General features: G+C 44.0%; 1 protein-coding gene across 1 annotated transcript in view; it reads left to right on the top strand.

Annotated features, from left to right (window-relative positions):
* The first annotated feature begins 5650 nt into the window (after window positions 1-5650).
* The window catches only part of LOC108791401 (deoxyribonuclease-1-like), a 20443-nt gene continuing 17179 nt past the window's right edge, over window positions 5651-8914 (top strand). The window contains exon 1 of the mRNA XM_018561885.1: window positions 5651-5696. The gene's annotated coding sequence lies outside the window, so the exon portion shown is untranslated. The remainder of the gene's footprint in view (window positions 5697-8914) is intronic.

The following is an 8914-nucleotide window of genomic DNA, read 5'->3' as shown; positions in this document are numbered from 1 at the left end:
TTATGCGGCTCTGCTCCCTCTGGTGGCGCCTCGCTGCCGCTAGCGCTGGCTTCGTTGGCACCGCTGATTCTCTCCCGCGGCTCTTCAAGTTCCCCCTTATGCCACCACCGGCCCTGGGAATGGTCACAACTAGGTCTTATTTTTTGGGTAGGTCAAATATTTGAGCAATTCCCAAAAATAGTACTAGGTTTTTTTTTCGGGGTAGGTCTTATTGTCGCGGAAACACGGTACTTCAAATGCTGATGAAATCACTTACAATGGGTGCAGCTCCTTGATGTTTAAGCCCTCGTTCACACCTGACAGTTTTGTAGCGCGGTCTACGCTCGACGAACGCTCTACAAAACGGTCCAAAATCTAAATAGCATTGCAGTCAATGGTCTCGTTCCCACCTTTCCGTATTTCCGCCCGTCCCTACCGCCCTACAAAACGGCCCACGCATGAAAAGGTCCAGGAGCTTCTTTGCGGCGTATTGGGACGTTTTGTAGCGGAACGGGCGAAATTAGTGTTTGAGCGTTTTTGGTCGCAGAAATCGCGCATAGAACGCGCGTTCCGCACATGGCTACAGACCACTCCCATCTTGCAGAGAGTTGTTGCTGAAGACAAGATGGAGGATTCAAGCACATTTGGGCTGCTTGATTCTGAGGCCTTCATACGTCTTGTGCAGGCGAGACCATGTCTATATGACATGAGACATGCAAACTATAAAAATAGAAGAATCAGGCAACGTGCATGGCTGGAGATCGCTCAAGCAACGTGGCCGGATTGGGAAACCTTCCCCAAGCAAGCAAAGGAATCAAAAGGTACATGTCAGCAATGCTTTTATGTGTTGAATATTTTTTTGCAGAATGCATGCACTGTTGTTATGCGTCACGCGTGCATTGTTTGTATATGACTTGTGTTCATTATTTAGGTGTAACATGCGTGCATGTCTGCTATGTTTTCATGCAGAATGCATGCAGTGTGTACTGACATGTGCGCATTATTTTCTTGTGACATGTGTACAGTGCATTTATGTCCCATGCGTGCAGTATTTTAATGTGACATGTGTGCAGTATTTTTATGTCCCATGCATGCAGTATTTTAATGTGACATGCGTGCAGTGTTTTTATGTCCCATGCGTGCAGTGTTTTTTAATGTCCCATGCGTGCAGTTTCTTTATCTCCCATGCGTGCAGTATTAAATATGTCCCATGCGTGCAGTTTTTTATGTCCCATGAGTGCAGTTTCTTTATGTCCCATGCGTGCAGTATTAAATATGTCCCATGCGTGCAGTTTCTTTATCTCCCATGCGTGCAGTATTAAATATGTCCCATGCGTGCAGTTTCTTTATCTCCCATGCGTGCAGTATTAAATATGTCCCATGCGTGCAGCTATTTATAAAAAACAATACTCCAGTCTGTTTTCAATTCAAATATATTTTATTGGTATCAGATCAAGGGAAAATTTTGTTTTTGAGGGGAATCAAGACTGAATCGCTTGCATCTGCCATGACACCTCCCCCTCAGGTGACATGAAGTATGCAGCGAATCCGTCACGAATGCTGCCACCATTCGTTGTTCCACGCCTGGCGCTGCATTGGCTATTCTCCATGCAGTGCGCCAATGAATCATTAAAATTAAACCCATCTCTGCAACGCACAAAATTGTGAAGGGCGCAAGCTGCCTTCACCGCAGAGATGGCGTTTTTAAGTTTGAGGTTTATTGGCGTGTGCAGGAAGCGTTCCCCGGGAGGTCAAGATCCCCGCTTCTCAACCTCAGTCCCAATTGTGAATGGCCAAATACCGCAGAATCTGAGCTGCTGCCGTATGATCCAACATCAATATAGCGGAAGCAGTAATTGGAATCTGCAACCGCAAAGAGCACAAAATATATTTTTTTTATAATTGAAGAAACGGCTCCCACTGCCAATTGGTTTCACAATCCGGACATGTTTCCCATCTAGGGCTCCAATGCAGTGTGGGAAGTTGCAGGATGTGGCAAATGATGCTGCAATTTCCAGCCACTCCTCTTTGGTCGGTTCCTTCATCACCACATCATGGAGGACCTCCCAAATCGCAATGCACGTTTCTTTTATGATCTTGCTTGCCGTTGATTTGCCGATCATGAACGAAAAATGAATCGTGGCCAATGACTGGCCAGTCGCTAAATACCTAAGAAATGAAAGATAAAAGCAAGAATTTAATTAGTTCATGTTTACATTTTGTTTCCACAGTCGATATCCTAAAAAAAAAATGGAAGAGCATGAAGGACGCCTTTACACGCCACCGAAGAAAGGAGCGGGAATATCGCAGTGGCGCGGCTGCCAGTGCCCCATACCGCTACATTCATGCGGAGCAGCTGTCATTCCTCATTCCATGTACTGAAATGCGGAGGTAAGTCACGTCCATTGCAATTACTAAGTCATGAATGTAGTCATATGTAACATGCATAGAATAATATATAGCACATACTTATGTATTGTTTATTACTCTTTTCAGCACCGACAGTAGCTGGGAGCCTACTGAGGGGCCTGAAGAGGACGAGCTGGAATCGGCCACATCACCGACCGAGCCTTCCTTCTCCCCAGGACCACTGAGCCCACCCCCACCAAGCATCACACCAACACCACCAGCACCACCACCACCACCAACAGCACCGCCGACACCAACCACCTCTGCCCCAAGAGCCAGGGTCATTGTACGCAGGCGTAGCGTGCTCAGACCCCGACGCCAGAGGTTTGAAAGGGAGGAGAACAGGCTGGTTGAAGTCCTGGACTCCATGTCTAATCCTCTCCCCAGGCTGACAAGCACAGCTCATTTCCTGCTCAGCTTGGAGGAGAAACTGAACATGGTGCCTTTACATAGACAGTCGGCAGCACGGGAAGGACTCATCAGATTTATTGACTCCCAACTTCTCCCAGATGACTCTACACCACATGACACTGCACCCATACCTGCCCCACCCATTCGACAACCACCTCAACATGTCCAACACATGCACACACACGCCTCACAAGCATACCCACACACACCCATGCAGCATCAGCACCACCCAGAAACATGGCACCCACGCCCACATTCCCCATATGTTTATCCCTCCACCAGCCTGGCACAACGCTCCAACACACAACAACCAGCTGGCTATTCCACACGTGGAATGAGGGAGGACATGCAGGTGGATGAGCCTAACTTTGCGCTCCCAAATTACCAAAATTTATAAATTTGGCCTTGAAAAGTCCGTGTAAAGGCACCATTTTCAGTTTCTTCTCCTACACGGTTGAGCAGGAGAATTTTTATATGCCATTGTTAATGTTTATATTTATAGTAAAATTTTACGAAAATGTAACAATGAGTTTGTGTGGTTTTTTTATGGGGTTTAAGATGAATTTTTAAAATATGTTTAGGGTTTGTTTAAAAAAGGTTGTGTTATATGGAGGAGGTTCACACATGCCATACGTCTGCATACATATCACAAAGACACCGAGGTTACAACAGCACAACGCACAGGGCACTACAGCAAAAGGCACAACACACAGAGCATTAATATCCCATTCCATATAAATAGCACTTGAAAACAGATTATAATTAATTTAGTTAAGGAGGGGTAAGTAATGTCACAGATCAGCGTTGATCTGTTATTTGTAGTTCCACAAAGCGGTGTAGCTCCCAGATTGTAGCTACCAGCTCGCTACATGAGCAAATCGCCAGGAGAGAGTGTATATATGAAATTGGTGATTGATATGTACTAATTTATATTTATAAATTAGTACACATAAATAATTAATTTCATACTTACACCCACTGATAATCACAGAGAGCACACATTTTAAACTCTATTTATGCTTCTTTACGCCAAGATTTAATTGGTCTATCATTCTACAAAGGAGTCATGTATTGAACTTACCGCAAAGTGATCACTAATCGTTCCGCAGGTGGAATGCTGTCCCGCATGAAGGTGTCCTGACGCTCCAACTGGACAGACAGCAATCCCAGTAACTCATCAAAACTGTAAAAATATATAAAGGTTTGTGGTCAATACTAGCAACATGAATACATGAACAACATATACATGTACTCCATTACAATGAATGGGACAGAACAACAATAAGCACTAACAATTGTTTATGTACTAACCTATTTATGGAAATGCGGGTGTAGTTGAAGAACTTATCCTCATGTCCACGTAGGGTCTGAAACATAGCCCAAAATTGGCCTCTTTCCTCACGGTTGGCTATTACCGGATGGATCCAGAATTGTCGCCTACTATCCCTCCTTCTCCATAATGCTATCAATCGCAGTGCTGCAACGACTGCTGCAGTCCTTCTACGTCTGGTCAGCTCCATAATGTCACAAATCAATCAAAACTGTTCTCTGCAAAAGATCCTCCACACACCACACGGTCTTTTGCATACAGGAAAGGGAAATGCTGCTTCTCAGGAAGTCTTTTTAATTGGACGCTTGCAGAAAAACAGGAATTCTTCTTCATTGGATACCTCTGTTGTCGCTCCAAAACGCGCGTGCCTCGCGCGTTTCTAATATAGAAAACCGCGCTAAAAACGCTCATGCAAACGCGCCAAACGCCGGGAAGAAAACGCGCGTGTGACGCGCTTATGAAAAACGCCCAGGTGTGAATGGGGCCTAAAAGTTTTAGTTTCCTGCCGAATCAACTGGTCCCCTGATATCCTGTTTTAGGGTGGCTCCTTTCCTTTGCAAGGTCCTATGGAGTCACCCTTGTGTGTGCTAGTGAGCTGTGTGTGTCTTCAAAAGCACACAGGCACAGCAAGACAAGACATCCTGGCTTCTTGCACCCTACTCCTCCTTCCTTCTTCCTTTTCCTTTCCTTTTCCTTTTTTTGGCTTCAGTTCTACTTTAAAGGATTATTAAACCCTTGTGTGTTTTCCATATATCTGATACTAGCAAGCAGTAGATATATGCAAAAACATAAAAAAAAAACAAAAACAAAAAAGGGTTAAAACTTAGCCGTGTCTCTGCCGCGCGCTCCCGTCCGAAGATCTGAAGATTCTCGGGCAGCCGCAAAGGATCATGGGGCGGGCGCATGCGCAGTTCAGATCTTCGGCCGAGAGACACAAGGTAAGTCAATGGAGGTAGCGTGCACCCGCACAGACTCTGTGGGAAAAGAAGTACCAAGAAAAGAGAGGAGTCAGTGCTGGATCAGAGACCGGCACCACTGCTGGAGGGACTCCTGATAACTACAGGAAAGAAGAAGACGATCGGATCAAGTATTTTGGAACAAATGAGGAGTTTCCTTAAAATAAAAACACATTCACTTATTCATTAATATTAATATTTTATTCATTTTAGAAACATTTTCCCTCCTTCACCTTCAATTATTTTAATCACTGCGGTCAAAAGCGATCATGGATTTGACCCCATTAATTATTAGAAAATTAAATAATTGTACAGATTTTTTTAATTCTTTTTTTTCCCTTTTTTTAAAGGAAATTCTGCTGCTGTATAGCCGGCTTTATTATAAAGAAGAAGCCAGCGTGGGGAGCTGTACAGTAGAGGTGTGATGGCGACAGATAAAGTCATTCTGGGAGGAGTGGCATTGGTTAGAGTTAGGTCACCGGCTGTCATGTGGGAGGACCCGGTGTATTTAACCTGCTGCCAAAGAATTCCTATGATACATCTAGAAAACTTATCAGCTGGCTGACACAAGGAATTCAACTGCAGGTACCAGGCTCTGCTGTCACCAAGCAGTGAGTATACAGGGCCCGATGGCTCCAATCTTATTATGTATTATACCTGTGCTCTTCATCTATCATCATTTTATATCTATTTCAATGCAAAAGACCAAAACATTTCCTTATAATGTGCAACATAAATCTGAGGATCAAACATTACACAACAGCGAGTGGTTTGCTGTAAATTACGGGGTCAGCTGACAACTGCCTACTGTTATCCTTTAAAATGTTCACGTAGACACAGCGATACATTGCGTCTGCAGTTTCCACGTGACAAAAAAATAGTATATTTCCAACTGGGCACAAAAGAAAATGAAAAACATAAAGAAGCAAACATAAAAAAAAACAATTAGACAAAAGGAACGAACATAATTTTTAAAGATTATGGTTTTGTCGCCCTACAATTATCGCTACAGCCAGAAAAGGTGGCGGTGCCCTTTAAGCCAGCTGCTAATAGGATTGTTTTAGCGGACTTCAGGACAGGCTAAACTGAAAACGAAATGCTGATGATTGTTAAAAAAATATTATTTAATAATTGTATATTTTTTGAAATGTTATATACTTTTTTAACATTTGAATTCAACAAAAAAGATGTTGGTCTATGCTGAAAAAACAGGCACATTTTCAGTGATGGAAGCTTCCAGGCACCATCCCTGGAAACCAGGGGCAGCTGGCAGTTATATGCATTTGTGGTATGACAATTGTTTTTCAATGTTATTTAATGTGCTGTTTAGATCCCACACCCTCTACTAGTGATAATAACATATCTACTATGGTATTTAAATTCCAACTTTAGCCAAAGGTTCTTTTTTACTTTTGGATGGAGTGGGGAAAAATATAACAACTTTGGTTGGGTTTTTGTTGCTGTTTTTGGGTCCCCATTGTGGATATTTCCCTTCACTTCCTACGCTTGGGATTCCAATATAAAAAATGAGTCAGGGGAAGGCAGCCTCAGCCCTCCAGCTGTAGTAAAACTAATCCCATCATGCCTCTGCCTCTGGGAGTCATGTCTGTGGCTGCCAGAGTCCTGTAATGACTCATGGGACTTGTAGTTCCACAAGAGCTGGAGCGCTGAGGTTGCCTACCTTTGATATAGGCAGGGGGAGCCAAACTTTGTCCCTCCAGCTGTGGTGAAACTACAAATCGCATTAGGCATTGCAAGATTATGACAGCCACAAGTATGACTTCCAAAGGTAGGGGCATTATGGGATTTGTAGTTTCACCAAAGCTGGAGGGCTGAAGTCTGGCTACCCTTGGTATAGGGTATCAACAGGTATTAAAACTGAAGTCGATGTAACAAGGGGCTAACCTCAATGGAAAGAGGCAGTCAATTCAATCTTGGTCAATCCTAGTCTATCCTAATCGGTCTTGGTCAGTTCTGATCAGTCTTGGTCAGTCTTGGTCAGTCTTGGTCAATCTTGGTCAGTCCTGATCAGTCTTGGTCAATCTTGGTCAGTCCTGATCAGTCCTGTCAGTCTTGGTCAATCTTGGTCAGTCTTGGTCAGTCATGGTCAATCTTGGTCAGTCTTGGTCAATCTTGGCCAGTCTTCGTCAGTCTTTATCCGCCTTGGTTAATCTTGGTCAATCTTCTTGTTAAATCTTGGTCAATCTTAGTCAGTCCTCTCAGTCTTGTCAATCTTTGTCAGTCTTGGTCAGTCTTGGTCAATCTTGGTCAATCTTGGTCAATCTTGGTCAGTCTTGGTCAGTCTTGGACGATCTTGGACAATCTTGGTCAGTCTTGGTCAATCTTGGTCAGTCCTGTCAGTCTTAGACAATCTTGGTCAATCTTGGTCAATCTTAGTCAGTCCTGTCAGTCTTGGTCAGTCTTGATCAATCTTGGTCAGTCTTGGTCAATCTTTGTCAGTCTTGGTCAATCTTGGTCAGTGTTGGTCAATCTTGGTCAATCTTGGTCAATCTTGGTCAATCCTGGTCAGTCTTGGCCAACATATTGGTTGCTATGGGGAGCAGTGGTTACTCAGAGTGGCCATGTGACTGTGCTGGCCAATCAGAATCACTTCTCTCTTCTGGGACACTGTTCCAAGGAAAAGAAAGTTCAGAAGAGATTGTTATCGTTCAGCTTGGTCATGTGCCCTGCTTAGCAATCACCGTTCCCCATTGCAACTATTATGTTGCTATACAGGCTCCAGACAAAGGTCATCATTACAGATAAGTGGCATGAAGAATGGAGTGGGGGGAGGCGGATGTTGGGAATTAGTTCACCTTTTCATTTTTTCTGATAACCCTTAAACCACGGGTAAGCAAACACTGCCACTCCAGCTGTGGTGAAACTACAAATCCCAACATGCTTCAGCCTCTGGGAGACATGTCTGTGGATGTCAGATGAGTCTTGCAATGTCTAATGGGATTAGTAGCTGCACCACAGCTGGAGAGTTTGCTACCCCTGCCTTCAACTAATAGTTTTTCAGGGTGCGAATGAGGTAGGGACGGCCCTGTCTATGTTATTGCACTTAGATTTATATGGTGCCACCTTTATTGGACAGTTCAGACCACCATATCCACCCTGAAAGCCCAACTCCAGCCAAAGCTTTTTTTGTTTTGGATAGAGTTGGGAAAAGTATACACCAGGAGTAGGCAACCTCGGCCCTCCAGCTGTTGTGCTGTTGAACAAGTCCCACGAGGCATTGCAAGACTGACTGTTACAGGCATGGCTCTCAGAGGCAGATGAATGATGAGATTTGTAGCTCTACCACAGCTGGAGTGCCGAGGTTGCCTACCCTGGTATATACTTTTGTCAAATTGTTTTTGATGTTTGTGACCCCATTGGAGTGATTTCCTCTCACTTCCTGTCCCTGTATTAGCAGTACAAGAAATTAAGGAAACAGTTACCACCAGGCCAGGCTAGACAATAATAATAATAAGATAGAGGACCTAACTCTACCCCATAATACTGATAAACGTGTTTTGTTGCAGTCTCCATTGTAGAAATTTCTCATCATCTCCTGTCCTAACTGGAAGTGAAGTAGAATCTCCCTATTGGGGACACATGAAGTAATACAAAACTGACAGAGGTTCTATTCCTTCCCCACTCTGCCCAAAACTAGCATTAGCTAGCATTGGGGTTTAACATACATTTTAACTACAAGCCATCCAGCCATTGTAATTAAACGTCCGGACGGCAGCTTTCTAGTGGCGGGTCTCTGTAAATATACGGTGGGAGTGGGAAACGAACATCATTTACAGCCGGCGACGGCTGTGTACATACAAGCATTTGG

The sequence above is a fragment of the Nanorana parkeri genome, unplaced genomic scaffold, assembly GCF_000935625.1.
Source record: "Nanorana parkeri isolate BGI_ZX_2015 unplaced genomic scaffold, ASM93562v1 scaffold19, whole genome shotgun sequence".
Classification (NCBI taxonomy): Eukaryota; Metazoa; Chordata; class Amphibia; order Anura; family Dicroglossidae; genus Nanorana; species Nanorana parkeri.
The sequence above is the reverse complement of the archived record's forward strand: the minus strand, read 5'-3'. Positions and strand labels throughout refer to the sequence as shown.